The following is a 15,423-nucleotide window of genomic DNA, read 5'->3' on the forward strand; positions in this document are numbered from 1 at the left end:
TCTATCATTTCCGGATCCTGGACTTTATATAGATACACAGACACGAGTATGTTATATAACATGAATGTCATAAATGACATAAATGTCTAGTAGAACAAAGGAGCAAAACAGGAGGTTCAGGATGAGAAAGGGGAGGCGGGAAGATTGGGGAAACATGCTATATAAAATGCGTGTTGTTAGCATATACCAGCTAGGATATTATTCAAGGACTGGCTAGATGGCTCAGCCTGTAAAGTTCTTGTGTTGCAGGCATAAAGACCAGGATTTGGTCCCCAGAGCCCAAGGAGGGGGAACAATGACAACAAAAGACCAGGCACAGTGGCACAAACTTGTAATCCCAGTACTGGAGATGCACAGACACACTCACGTCCCTTTGTTTTTTGAGACTGGTCCCTCTGTGATTAGGCGAGACTAGTTGGCCAGTGAAGCCCAGAGATGCACATGCCTCCACCTCCTCGGCCTGGGATTGTAAGCACACATCACCACACCCCGCTTCTTACACGGTGCTCATCCTCATGCTAACCCAGCAGGGGATTTATTGGCTCGGGTTTCTTTTTCTTTAAGGGAACTTTAAAAGAACGGTCTTTAACCACATGGAGAAAATGATACATATTGCATTCAGAATACTTAGTGGTCCCACCTGTTCAGGATTCATTTTTAGCTCAGTTCCACACCCCTTTCCATTCACCCCCCCCCCCATCATAATTGGCCACAGTGTTAACTACCCTTGCTCCTTAGTCATGGGGTCAGTCCAGCTATGGAGGAACATAATCTTCAGGTTTAAGAGCAAATAGCCAGTCTGCTGTGGGGACAAAAAAGGTCCCTGGCTATCTAATGATCTGAATGGATTAAATACCAACTCCTGGTCTGGTGAGAACCAATTAACGCCGACATATTATGATGCGAAATCTTACATTCACCAAGGGTGTGCTCTTAACAGAGCCCTAACGGGCCTTGTTTTACACAGCCCGTTCCCAAGCCTGTCATAACGAGAGCCGAATGTCAGTCACAACTTGACTGACAGTCGTTAGGGACCTGGATATGTCAACTACAAGAAGTCAGCTGAGTTTAGTACACACATCTCCAAGGACTCTTATTAGTGCCTCCACTCCTTGTGAGTTCTCAGGACCCAAGACAATTCAAGAATGATCTGGAGCTTCAGGGAAGAGAGCTAGGCTTAGTGAAACCACCCTCCCACAATTTGTCAGAAGCATTTGCCAAATGTTCAAGAGCAAAGTAGCAGGCGAGTGTGACTGGATGAGTGCCCCAGGAAAAGAAGGGCTTCTTTCTTGGCATGCTTCTCACTCCCACTGCCTAACAGCCACAGTTACTATGGATGCCATCTTCCTAGGGTGGGGAGCTCTTTTCAGTGCCTACGCTGGTGCCTGCCTCCCTGGCTCCTCCATTAATGAGTACCCTCCTCCACCATAGGCATCAGCACGCCACACATGGCTGAGCTGGCTACAATACAGGGAAAATAGAGAAACAGGTTCAAACTGTGTGGTTAGGACTTCATTCTTTCCACCCCAACACCTTCTTTTGCCTGGGTCCCTGAGAAACGGCCCATCTTTCCCATCCCGCCTTCTTTACAAGCCAGCTTATCAGAGCTCTAGTCTTTACTCTCCTGAATGCCAGGGTAACAACCACCTTTCATCCAAACTATGTCTCAGTGGAACAAGCAGCTCTCTTCCCTTGTCCCCGCATAGGTAACCTTCAAAATTCTGCCCACTTCAGCTTTCTGCATTTCTTTAAAGCTTTCTGCTTCCAGTATAACCTTTCTGTAGGATGAAGAACATGGTGGCTGGCTCATGTTCCTTTCTTGGGCTCATTCCTTTGGAGGTGGGGGATGTCTGTCTGTCCATGGAACTTTTGCATCCAGTCTGACCCTAAGGCTAAGGTGCAAGTAAGCCACTGAGGCTGCTAGACCTTCCCTCTCCTATAGCTAGATAGGCGAGCCTATCTGGTTCAGAAGAAAGCATTTGAAAGCCCATCTGGACTCCAGGCCAGACTGTAGTTAGAGCTGATCTCCCTCCAATCTGGCTAACTACTACCAAAGACTATATTTTGATACCTATTTGATGCCCCAGTCTAGTTCTCAGTGGGCTTTGACCTGTGAAGGGAAAAGCAGGGCATGGCTAAAATTTCAAGAACTCCGATGTACCAACTTTTGACAGATTTCATAGCAAGTGACAGTCCTGAAGCTTTATCCTGGGTACAGATGATCTTACGGTTTAAATGTGAAACGTTCTCCATGGAGTCATATGTTCAAACATTTAATTCCTAACTCATGGCACTGCCTCAGAAGGCTGTGGGACATTCAAGAAGTAAAGTCCAGCTGGAGAAAGCAGATCACTTGCTGGGTGTAGAATGTGAGTCCTGGTTAGTTTTTGTCAACCTGACACCGACTAGAGCCACCTGAGCAGAGGGAACCTCACCTGAGGATTGTCTCCATCCAATTGCCCTGTCAGCATATCTACCTGGCATTGTCTTGACTGACGATTGATACAGGAGGGCCAGATACTATAAGTGGTGCATGCCATTCCCAGACAGATAGTTTCGGGTCATGTCCGTGGTCTCTTGACTGTAAAGGAAGCTACTGTTTGATGAGTACAGACTCACAGTTGAGAAAAAGAGATATAAAAGGCTTCTGTGACAACCGCTATCCCCAACAACCTCTGCCCCCGAAAGTAATAGCCTAGACAGAAAACCATCGAAGAGAATGCTTAAAAATTGTGCTAAGGATGCTGAAGTGTAGCTTTCTACAACTGGTGGCTTTGGGGGAAATAGGGGTGGGGAAGGACCCAGTTTTCTTTAAGGAACAGGCTACTGGGTATTTGACCATGTTTCAGTGAGTATATGGACAATGCAAGTTGGTCTAATTTATTATTATTGTTATTATTATTATTCCTTCTTCTTTTTTGGGGGGCGGGGAGAAGTCATAAGGGTAGATGGGGCAGACCTGGAAGGACTGGGAAGTGAGGGCGGTTGGGGTGCATGATGTGAAATTCCCAAATAATAAAAAAATGTTGGGGGAAAAAGTAGCTGAACCAGATATGGGCAACAAGCCAGAAAGTAGGCTCCTGCCTGCTGTCCCTCAGTGAGGGACTGTGACTGAGATGTACAAGCCCAAGTTGCTTTTGGTCATGATATTTACCACAGCAATAAAATACAATAATAAAATTAAATTAAATTAAAATAAATTAAACTAAAAAATAAAAAGAACAAGGGAGCTTCAGAATTATAGCTGTACCCTGTTTCCTGTTTTCATGTCTGTCCCAGGATATAGCCAGTGGTCCCACAGGCCACAGACAGAGCTGGTACTGCCAATATGATGAACTGATACTGTGAACTAAGGAATCAAAGGAAGCAAATTACACCTTTAACAGTTGCTTCCATCACATTGACAAGAAAATCAAACAATAGAGATAGGACCTATGAAATCTTTGTGAACAACAGTATTTGTTCTTGTGGGCACCAGATGCAGGAAATTGCATGTCTTTAAATAATGATCTCTGCTGGAAGATACTGAGAGCCTTTAAATGCCAGTGTGGGTTGTGACCCTCTAAATGGATGATGCAGTACTCAGCCTTTCCAAAGTGTTTGACCACATATTTGTCATGAAAATGTGCGTTACTGACCTAAAGCTCTCCGGAGAACTAGTGTTCTCCCCAGGCCCATGCAATCCCCTCCTCCACCCCCACACACCTGGCCTCACTCGGAACACAGACAGAGGCCTACTCCATTCTCTGTCTTTCTTGCAGCCTGGCCCACTCTGAAACCATCTTTAGAACGAGGAGAACAAAGAACTTTCTTCATCCAATAAATTTTAGTTACAAAACCTCTTAAAGTTAACATCGAACCAAAAGAGCACACCAAAGCTCCCCTCCCCCGAGATCTTGGAATAAAATGAGACGGAATGCTGGCCATCTCCTCTTCAGTACTTCATTCAACTCTCAAGAGCCATAAAAACCTGACAAATTGAATTACTAACCAAAGTTAACAGGACATCTATAAGCAAGAACAGTTAAAAAAAAAAATCAATATACTTCTTTGTACCAAAGATGAAAATTAAAACCATAAATAAAATGCTGGCTATGAGAATAAAAATTTTTAAACGTAAGAATAAATCTAAGAAATATGTGTGACACTGCCACGCTGTAAGTTATAAAATAAGAAAAATGGAGGAATTGCATGCTTGCAGATTGAAAAATACAATATTAAAAAGAACCAATTTCTTTAGCTTAATTTGGAAATCGTTATTTGCCGTATTTATTTTGCAGAAATAGTTTGCTTTGAAAAAAATTTGCAAGGAAATAATGATTGGTGGAATTGTGTGTGTGTGTGCTCGAATATGTAGGCATGTCTGAGTGTGTGTGTGTGTGTGTGTGAGAGAGAGAGAGAGCGAGAGAGAGAGAAAGATACTTCCAGGAAACATTTAGGTTTTTTTTTTTAAAGAACTATACATTCTATAGTTAAAATCCCTAGCTCTAAGCATTTGTTCAACCACCTGATAATCATACAACCCTGAACAAATCTTCAACTTATTTGTGCCTCAGTTTCTTCATTTTCAAAATAGAAGAAAAATATGCCCCTCTTATAAGGGCTGATGTGAAGACCCAAGAGATTATACATGCAGGCTGCTGTTTGCAAACACTAACGTGCTATCTCCCACACACACGGTTAAGTTAGAAAACAGGATCAATGGCCTGAGCCCCTTTGCAGGCTCTCTGCTGTGTGTCTCAGCATGTCAGTCAGCACTGCCCCTCAGATCCTGTCTTTCATCCTGACAGACAGCTCTTCCTGATGTTGTCACACTATTCTGCCAGGACCCTTCCTCACTCTGGGACTCTGGCTAAGGTGACTTCCTCCATCTTTGCCTGTCAAGTTTCAAATCTTACTTCTAGGCTTAAGTCACCACTTGATGTGCTATGTCCTTGGTTCTGCTTGGTAGGAACAAGTCAAGCCACTCATCCCTCTGGCCCTTATGAGCACTTTTTGTTTTCTTACAGTATCTGTCACACTGACCCCACAGTGTTTGAAAGGCATCACTCATCTTCATCAGATGCTGAGCGTTTGAAGGCAGCAGCTGCGCCTGGCTTTGTCTGTAACCAGATATCAATCGCATGATTTGGTATGAACGAAGAGTCCCAGGATGTTGGATTAGAGACAGATGAATAGTTGGATAGAACATGCAGATACAGAAGCTTTACAAAAAAATTCAGAACTTCTGAGTCCCCATTTTAAATTGTGTTATATGAGTCAGAAATGAGTTAAAGTCAGTCTGAAAAGTGAGAACAGAAGAAAACAATCAAAAATGTCAATGGCTGACTAAGCTTTGGCCCAGTATTCACCCTGGAACTGTGGAGAGAAAGTGAATTATCCACTCTGAGGCCGGGGAAGCCATTAGTACTCTGTTAAATGGAGCATCAGTTATGGCTGCCATCAAGCCTTCATCTATTATTCACAATCGCCACCTTTACTAATGCATCTTTCTTTTTCATTCTCTTTATTATGGTTAAATATCTTCTTTTGGCTGGTAACTTTTCTCCTGTGTTGTCATTCAGTAAGAATATGTGAGGTTGTTATTTGTTTGTTTGTTTGTTTGCAGTACTTGGCCACACACAGGTTTGCAAAGATAAATGCAGCTGAGTTCCTCAGCTAGCAGCATCATGATGTGGGTGGGGACACAGACACCTATGTGCTCGAAAGCACAAGGTAGGAAGTGCTACCTTGAATATAGACTAAGTGCTTTCAGAGAATGAAGAATGACCCGCAGGGACGTGGAAGGGTCAAGGAAGGCATTTAAAGGAGCTGGCACTCTAATTGGGTCCTAGAAGAGGAAAAAGATAAGCAGAGACTGGGAAAGGGTGAATGTGTACTGAAGTCCTGCCATGTGTCAGATTCCTTTATAATTCTTTATAATTCTATAGAATGCCCACAGCATCGGAAGTAGGCAATAGCACTTCCAGTTCAAAGTGTAGGCATTAACTTAAGGAAGTTAAGCCACCTGAGCAAAGCCATGAATGCAGACAGGATGCAGACCCCAGAGCAGGATAAGAGGAACGCTATGCACATTGGTGCCACCAGGGCCCTCCTCTGACTTCTGCAGACGGCTGGAGTGGTCAGAGAGGCCTTTTCTTCTTAACTAGCAGTGGGTCAATCTGTTCCCATTGACTGGTTCTCAGGAAGGTCTACAGCACTCAGAACCACATCTTGTGCCTGCATCCTATACCATCTAGGCCATAAATAGGACTCAAATGAAAGCTTTCTTCAAGCCCCCATCTCTCCATTCAGAATATAAGGTCTCCTTAAGGGCCTTTCCCAGAATTAAGACCTCCCTTCCAATCTCCCAATAAAATATCCAGTTGTGATAGACACTTGGAGTTCCATGCCTTTTTTGTTTTTTGGGGGTTTTTTTGTTTTGTTTTCCCCACATATTTTCAGACCAGATACCACATAAAAGGCCTAGAATGTCACAGCCAGCCCCTGGTAACTCATAGTGTTACATAGTAGTATGTAACACTCTTAAAGATTGCTTCAGGTGTCCCCATCAGCTACAATCTACCATATTTCTTACATTCTTTGGGGATGAATAATTCACTGCCTCCCATCTACCTCATAACCCGGACCAGAGTTTTCTTCAATGTATATGTGTTGGTTGGTACCAACTGTCAAGTTGACAGGACTCAAAGTCACCTAGGAGACAAAGCCCTGGGCATGTCTGTGAAGGAGTTTCTAGATTAGGTTAATTAATGAAAGAAGGCTTATGTAAGGAGAGAAGTCCCAGAACCATAGACAGCTCCAGTCCATGGACTCAGTCCCCGAAAAGCAAGCTGAGAGCCAACATCTGACTCTCTCTGCTTCCTGACTCAGATGCAGCGTGACCAGCTGCTTCAAGCTCCATCCCTTCCCCACCTTTAACAAGGCGACAAAATAAACCTGAGACAAAAATAAACCCTTCCCTCCTTAAGTTGGATTTGTCAGATATTTTGTCCCAACAACACAAGTAACGAATACGGCAAAGAAAGGATCAAGCGTGGCTGTACTTAGACACTTGCCAACCTCTGCCATTTCAGCAGACTCATGAAGGTCCAGGAGAAGACAGCACAAGAGCGTTTTGGGGTGGGGGGTTCCTTTTGCACAGGTTCATGGTGGGAGTCAAGGGATGGGCAACTTTGGAACACCAGCACCTGGCAGGCCTAAAAGTGGCTCAGTGACCTTTGGGTTAGCATCATTCTAAATGGTGTCAGTCAGCCCTGTTCTGGAAGGTCTCAGACTCCAGTACCACATTCAGACAGAAGATGCACATCAGCCTTCAGCCACTCTGTTCTTTCCACAGTCTCCATACATTGTCATTTCCTGGGCCAAGCCTAAGCTAACATTTAAAGAAACCTGTCTCTATGATGCCACCGTTCTTCTTTGCCAAAGCAAAGGTCATTTAAGAAAATCCCCTCCTTCACATGCCTGGAGTGTGGAACGGAGGGAATCTATGTCAACCCTGTTCATAAAGACCATTAAAAAAAAAAAAAACTTAAACATGCTGGTACATAGCCATGGATCCTGACACTTAGGAACCTGGGCTAGGAAGATGATGAACTCAAGGCCTACCAGGACTACCTAGTGAGACATTGTCTCAGAACAAATAAACAAGAGTAGGAAAAATAACCTTCCAAATGCTAGCGAAGACACTAGAAAACAGAAACTCTTTTGTAATAGTACAGTCAGTCCCTATTTATATATGTGTGTATGTATATATATTACCATTACGATCCTGCTATACCACTACTAAACATGTACAGGAAGGAGTCTACATCAGTACAGCCAGAGGTAGAGCTCCATGTCTATGGCAACACTCTCCACAACAGGCAAGTCACGGAGTCGGCCTGGGTGCCCATGCACCGGTGAATGAATGGATAAAGAAAATGAATAAAGAATTATTTGGGCATAAAGAAGATTTTAAAATGACATTATTTTCAGGAAAGAAAACAGAAATAGCTAGTCAATAGAACAAAGTAGGCCGAGTTCAGAAAGACAAAGATCCTATGTAGAAACTCCAATTTTTAAAAAAGACACTCTCAGAGGGACTACCAGGGAAAGGGGCTGTGTAGAGTGACAAGAAGGAGGGTGAGAGAGGGTAGTTGGAAGTATGGATAGATCCAAAGCAAGTTATCCGTGTTTATGGAAAGGGCACAACGAACCCAATTAATATGCGCAATCAACGTGCGATAATAATGAGAGTAAAAATGAAACTATAAGAACAGGGAGAGAAGGGAAAGACGAGGGGTGCGAACCAGAGAAGTGGGCAAAGGAGAGGACAGGCAGAGGAGGCAGGAAGTTAGCTTTTAAGGACAGAATGGCACCAATGAGTGGTAGCCGGGACATGTCACTCTCACCTACCCTCTTCCTGGCTTCTACTCCATAGCAACCACGCCTGGCAGCGCTTGGCCATGTGAGAGCTGCCAGAGTCCTGGCTATCACTTGCCAGGGTCTTGTCTACCAAGAGGGGCCTGCAAAGCTGAGATGCTCTCAGCATGTGCAAAGAGAAGGTCTTGTGTGGGTCAGAGAGCTCATGCTTGACAGAGCTCACAAGCAGGCTTCTCTCTGGTGGGACACTTAGAATTGTGCCTGGATTTCCTCGTTTGGTCTTGTTTCATTAATTCTTTCCCGTATAATTGAGAGTTGGAGTCCCTTCTGAAATATTTGCACTTGTATGTAGTTTGAATGAGAATGGCCCCAGTAGGCTCATAGATTTGAATACCTGCTCTTGCTCAGCCGAGAGTGGCACAATTTGAAAGGATTAGAGGCGTGCCAGGTGGGAATAAGGGCAGGAGGTCTTTTTTTGTCTTGACCAAAATCCTACTTCCTCATCTCTGGGGTACATGGGTCTCAGAGGCTGGCTAGGAACGAAGAAGAGGCAAATTTGTTATGGGGTTCAGGTTACCATGAGGAAATGTCTAGGCATCTACACATCTGTGCTCATTTGCCAGAATGCTAAAACCCCAGCAAATATGGCTGCCATGGGCTCTGTCTCTGAACCCAGGTTTGATCTGCTCCTTACGTCTCCTTCCCACCCACTCAAAGACCAATTTGTTCCTACAGCAGAACTTTGCTTTGGGATCCTGTGCCTTTCAAAAAAAAAAAATGCATCTTTCTCTATATACTGAGGAAAACAAAAAAGACATTCCCATCCTTTCAAAGTACAGTGTTGTTCAAGGTCAATGTTTCACCAATGACCTCATCTCCTTCTCATATCCTTCAAATGTCTGATAGCCTTAATCATGTCTGCAACAAGAGGAGAAGATGAGATCCAAGAGTAAAACTTTAATTAGTGCAGTCAAGTGAGGCTTTCTAAATCCCTCACATGGAGACAGCTCAACACAGCTACTCACGAAGTGCCCAGTCATCATACTCCAGAGATGACTCAGAAAGAGAGAAAAAGAAACCCAACTAGAAACTCAGTGCTCCAAGTTTTCCAGATGCCCTACTGGGATGGAAACAAAGCCGGAAGCTGTCCCGTCACACAGCCCTCTGCATGCTTATAGAGGGCTTGCGGGATACTTCTTCTGAGACCTCTGTGCCATTCACAGAGTCCCAGAAACAGGCCTCTGCCATCTCCTCTCCCCAGTGCCTCCTAGATCTCAAGAGTTCTGCTTCCTGTTAACTTAAGCGGAAGCCTTGAGGACAGGAGGAGCCCCACCACTACCACCACCACCAAGCCTGCACACTTCTTCAAGAGTGACTGTCCTTGGAACTGAAGCATCAGTTCAGAGTCCAAAATTAACAAGTCCTAAAGTCACAGATAGCTTCAGGCCTGCCCTTCACAGGCTCGTCCTAAACACACCAAAGAGAAAGGTCTGAAGCTATGCACACTCCCAGGCCTTGAGCCCAGGGGGCTCGGAAAAGACTTGTGATTGATAATGACTTTAAACTGCAGAACTGTACAACAAGGAAACCTTCATTGGTCCCCAATGCATGATGGGAGTGAAGTCATAAAGTAGGACTCCAATGTGCGTCCATACATAAATACAACGCATCACTTCCTACACCTGCCTGAAACCCCAATTTTTTAAAATATTTTTTAATATTTTATTATTATTATTAATTACACTTTATTCATTTTGTACCCCCATAAGCCCCTCCCTCCTCCCCTCCCGATCCCACCCTTCTTCCCCTTTCTGGTTGCATGCCCCTCCCCAAGTCCACTGATAGGGGAGGTCTTCCTCTCCTTCTTTCTGATCTTCTGATGAGAACTGATAATCTAAGATCAGAATGAAACCCCAATTTTTATAGTGGCGAATGCCTTACCTAAACCAAGGAGAAAGACAGAGCCAGGACCCTGAGCATGGAAAGAGCAACTGCACGTCCTATCCATCTGCTGCTCTATCCTCCTCCAAGCACATGACCATGGAGAGAGTCCCAGGAGGGACGGAGGCTGGTAGGATTCTACAGCATACTGGGTAAGACTCAAGCTCTGGGCTAACTTTGGCCTCATTCACTGTGCGACCCGGAGCAAACTGCATAACCTTCATTTGGCCGCGGGTATCGAGTACTGATGGGTACCTAACTCTCAGAGTGCTGAGGACTAAGCGAGTCTCTGTGTGGAGAATATCAGATGGGTCCTGGCACAGCCAGAGTTATCCTTCCAGTGCCTAGGCTCAGAGAGCTTGACAGATGTGCTCAGAATGGCCCCAGCGACAGCACTGCACCTCACTGACAGCTCAGAGCAGCGGAGCTTCCCTGTGACCCTGGGAGACAGCACTGAGGCAGTCAGCCATTCTCTATCATCTGGCATGCACTTCAGCACATAACATCTATTCATTCTGTTCTTATTGCCCAAAGCACACTGAGACCGTCATCATACGCTGCTAAATTGAGCCCGTCACTCAATCTTCCCAACAGCATTGAGCAGGGTGCCTGATCTCTCTTTCACAGGAGGAAATTGGCTTATAAAAATCTGGCTATGGGTCAAAAGGCAAGGTGTGGTGGCTTGGGCCTGTTATCTCAGCACTTGAGAGGCTGAGGCAGGAGGATCAGAAATTTGAGGCCAGCTTAGGCTACAGAATGAAACACTGTCACAAAAAAAAAAAAAAGAGAAAGAAATAAGCAAATATTTAAAAGGAAGGAAAAGCCAGGTATCTGCCTAAAGGCCCACCCACCATCACAAACAGCAGAAATGCTCTAACCCCACCCATCCTGTCTGACCTCCGCTGCTACCTACCTCCCAAATGTCAATCAGAGCTACCATTTTTTCAAGCGCCTGTTAAAAGTTAGATACCATGCGATCCTTATCAAGTTTAGAGCACTTTGGCTCAGAGAAGTAAAGGAACCTGCCTGTAGGCACACAGCAATCTCACACCCAAGATCTGCCTCTACTCCATTTGCAGCCTCACCCTCTGTGGCCCCCGTCTCTGAGGACTAAATGAAGAACAGCGTTTCCAAGGACCGGCAGGGACCCGTGGCAGCGCGGCCTGAAGTGAGCAGAGCTCTGCGAGGAGAAGCAGAACGTTGACTCTCACCTTGACCTCCAGGCTCTTGAGCAGGCAAAAAAGCCCACGCCGACTCCCTGAACCAGGAGGTGTACCCGAGGAGCAACAGCACCCAGCACTCGTCCTGGAAGGAAGAAAGCTCCCCTTGGGAACGGCGGACAGGCTGAGCAGCTGAGGTGTGTGGTACCAGCTGCCCCTCCCGCTGGGTAGGGCTCTTCCCAGGAAGTGCCCTTCCATGTGTACCCATCTGGCAGTGCCCTATCTCTGTTTAGAACTGCTGCGCTCAGGCTGGCCAAGCCCAAGGCCTCTGATCAGCAAATACAGAAACCCAGCAGAGGTCCAGAGCGGAGAAGCTGCCTGCTTGTTTTATCCTGAATCAGGAAACCAAAGGCAGATCCGGGCTAGGAGAGCTGGGAGTATAGCTCAATGGTGGAGCGCTAGCCTAGCATGTGAGAGGCCCTAGGTCCTGCCCCCGGCCCCAAACAAGCAAACTCAAAAGAGCCTAGCTCCAGACAGTGACAGTGCCTTGAGTCCAGTCTCCATCCATCCATCATGCCTGGGCCCTTAGCCATGCTCACCATCCTCTGTTCAGTTCTAAGTTTGTATTGTTATAATAATAATAATTAATAGTGATAGATGAATTGTTTATGTTGGTTATAATAATTATAGATATATAAATTTATTATATTATAATAATGATAAAATATTTCTATGAATCATTATAAGTGTCCTGTGTATTATCATTACTATTATTATTATCCTTTTCTGAGTCCTCTTTCTGTGGCCAGCAAGCTGCCACTGAGAATCGTCTTACTTACAGCAGAATCATTGTACCCAGTGAGAAGACAGCAAAACTGAGCCTCTGAAATGGTGGCAAGTGCAGGGCTTTCATCTGGGGACACCTGACTCGGGAGCCCAAGCTTTAAGGCACCCAGCCTCCTGCCACAGCTTCATGGCACTACGCAAGGATGTGTGATCTGATGCCAGTTCAACAGGGCCCCACGCAGGCCCCAGGCTCAGCAGATCGTCTGGCTCTAAAGCTTCCAAGCGTGTCTAAGTCTTTGTCATTACAATACAACGTTGTCATCCATAACATACACTCTTGAGAACTGCAAAGTTGGGTTACAAAAAAAAAAAAATCACAAGACTAAGAATGCTCTTGTAATGAAGTATGTTTATGATTTTGTATCAGGCCACGTTCAGAGTTATCCTGCTGGGGCAAACGTGGACCATGTAGATCTGCAATCGCTAGAAGGTCCCGTGACTTTTCCTCTTCCATAGTAACTATACATTTACTAATTTTGCTTACATATTGACACAGCATCTCACTATGTAGCTGAAGCTTGCCTGGGACTCATGACCCCCTGTCTCACCCTCCCCAGTGCTGGGATTGCAGATGAACACTGATATGCCTCCTTTTTAATTATATCTTATGTGGTGTTTTTCACTAGAGTATGCTTCTATTATTTGGTAAAAAGCTCCCTTAAAGACAGAGAGAGAGAGAGAGAGAGAGAGAGAGAGAGAGAGAACACGGCTGACTTTCCCTCTGTCTCCCCAGAATCTACCATACTGTGGGCACATGAGATTTGTTCCTTAGTTCATTCCACAGACATTTATTGTGGGAAATACTGAGTGCGCAGAAATGTACAAATCAAAACTGAGAAACCCACCACCCGTCGGGAGCCAGGCAGAGAGCTGCCCTCAACTCTGAAGTTGCCTAGTTATAAATCACTTCACTTGCTTTGCCTTCTCTCTTTCCTAGTGGTTTAGCCCTGGCTGGAGCTCCCTGGAGACGAGAAGGAGCAAACTGATAACACTGAAGCCGTTAGTCATGTAACAGCTCAGGAAAACGGCGCTGTGCAACCACTAATGTGTGACCTCCTGACACCATCAGCTTCAGGCTCATTTTCAAAATGCAAAAGACGAGGTTCTACAATGCAGTGTGAGACTTTCTCCCTATTCTGGAGGTGGGGGAGGACGCCTTCAGACACAGGCTTGCCACCTAAACGTAAGTGAGATCTACAGACAGAAATGACACGTGACTCCTGCACGCTCGGCCACATCATTACTCCGCATTCAGCTTTGGTTATGATCTATTTCTTTGGAGCTCTTGCAAAGCTTGTTATCATGATTCAACAAGCATTCTGAAGTATCTGTTAGAGGCCTGGCCCCACACTGAGATGCCTGGCTCTGTACTAAGATGCCCAGAACTATACCATACTTATAGGAAACTGGAACCCTGAGGATAAAGACAGAGCACTGGAGTCATTTCAGCAGCTGATGCTGCTGTCACCCCATAATAGATCCCCTACAGATAGGGTTAGGATTAAGGTTAGGGTTAGGGCTAGGGTTAGTGTTTAGAGATTATAAAGAGCTTTTACATGTGCTTGTGTGTTGCAGCAGTTCAGTGAAGTAGAAGAGGCAGATCCTCCAGTGGGCAGAGTGACTGTTTAGTTTCCAAAAGCCTTGACTAAATTGCTCTAATTAAGGACACAACTTGAAATGATGGAGGTGGTGAAAGCGTGCCAGAGCCCCAGAAGCAGGGCAGGCCTTGACTGACAGGCCAGCAACAGTGCCTCTGGACTGGCCTCTGGACCTGCTTCAGGCTGATGCCACAGTTCCAATGGGCTGTGCCTGGCTAATACAGCAGAGAAAAGCGAATCCATTCAGGCTCCTCCCTGCTCTTATAATGGGTAACTTGGGACACAAGTCACCACCCACTGACACCATCAACCTAGAAGAAACTGTTTTCTCCCCAACTCTCCTTCCTACCTCCTTTGGGACATAGATGTCAGACTGGAGGAGGCTTGGTCTAAAAGTTCTCCTTGCCATCTACTCTTTCCACTCTGTCCTTCCCAGGCTTTTCCCAAATCCATCTACACACTGATGTTATATTGGTATCTTCTTCTTGGAAGACCCAAGGTACCAGTATCTGATCCAGACCCTGAGAGTTACAAACACATCTTCCACCAAAAGATGTTTCATTTTGAAATGCATGCGTGTGGAGAGAACTGAGGTAAATCCAGTATCATTGGCTCCATGGTTTTCATTTCATCAGCTAATATGTAATAAGATTCTCCTAAAAAAAAAAAAAAAAAAAAAAAAAAAAAAAAAAACAGAATGCAGTGATTCCTTAGCTAAACAACAAAATTTATTCAGACTGTTAATTCATTCGGAGCATCAAAACAATTGGCTATCAGTTCCACGCAGACCACAGTTGCAGGCCGCTTGACAGCACAGACACACTCATCCTTACCCTTAGCTTGGCTAAGGGGCCTCACAACAGATGGGTTGGTGTGTTCTTTTCTCAGCAACGCAATTGTTGAAATCCAAGCTACCGCCTGGCAATATAATCTTCTCTCAAAGAAGAGGAAATTAATTACTCCTTGTATTAAAGCTGCTTTCCCCATTTTAGGAAATGAAAGACTTTGGATTATGTAAAGCTTATTTGATTTATCTGCTTCCTGAAAATGACAATGGCACAAACAACGTATTTAAATTGTCTGCAAAGTGTAATCCCAGGCTTATTATGATAGGCATTGCTCACAGAACTCACTTTAGAAACAATTGCATTGACTGTCAAGAGTCAGCAACTAGACTTCAACTCTTGGTCATGACTCAACAGTTGAACAAATGGGGACTAAATGCCCCAAGGAAAGGCATTCTGTAGCTTTTCTGTAAACAACCTAATGGTGCAAAAGCCCTGCCTGCGTGAAGCTGGAGGAGAAACTGTTCTTCCACAAGGGTAAACTCAGCTAGGTTTGAGTCCCCTGACAGAATAAGTCTCTGGGTACCTCTGGGAACCAGAGGCTAAAAATGCACCTTTTGGGGAATATGAGTGTTTTGAGTCCCACAGGTTTTGCTCCTTTCTTCTTGAGGGGTACAGGGATGAAACAAGGGTACTCTTCCTGTGGTGGAGCAGGGAGATTTGTTGTAG

At 45.0% G+C, this 15,423-nt stretch overlaps 1 protein-coding gene across 3 annotated transcripts in view; it reads right to left on the reverse strand.

Moving 5' to 3' along the window:
• The window catches only part of Fer1l6 (fer-1 like family member 6), a 150,845-nt gene that overhangs the window by 122,231 nt on the left and 13,191 nt on the right, over positions 1-15,423 (reverse strand). The gene's annotated exons all lie outside the window — the stretch shown is intronic.

Source organism: Psammomys obesus, unplaced genomic scaffold, assembly GCF_907164565.1.
Source record: "Psammomys obesus unplaced genomic scaffold, mPsaObe1.curated_primary_1811, whole genome shotgun sequence".
Taxonomy (NCBI): Eukaryota; Metazoa; Chordata; class Mammalia; order Rodentia; family Muridae; genus Psammomys; species Psammomys obesus.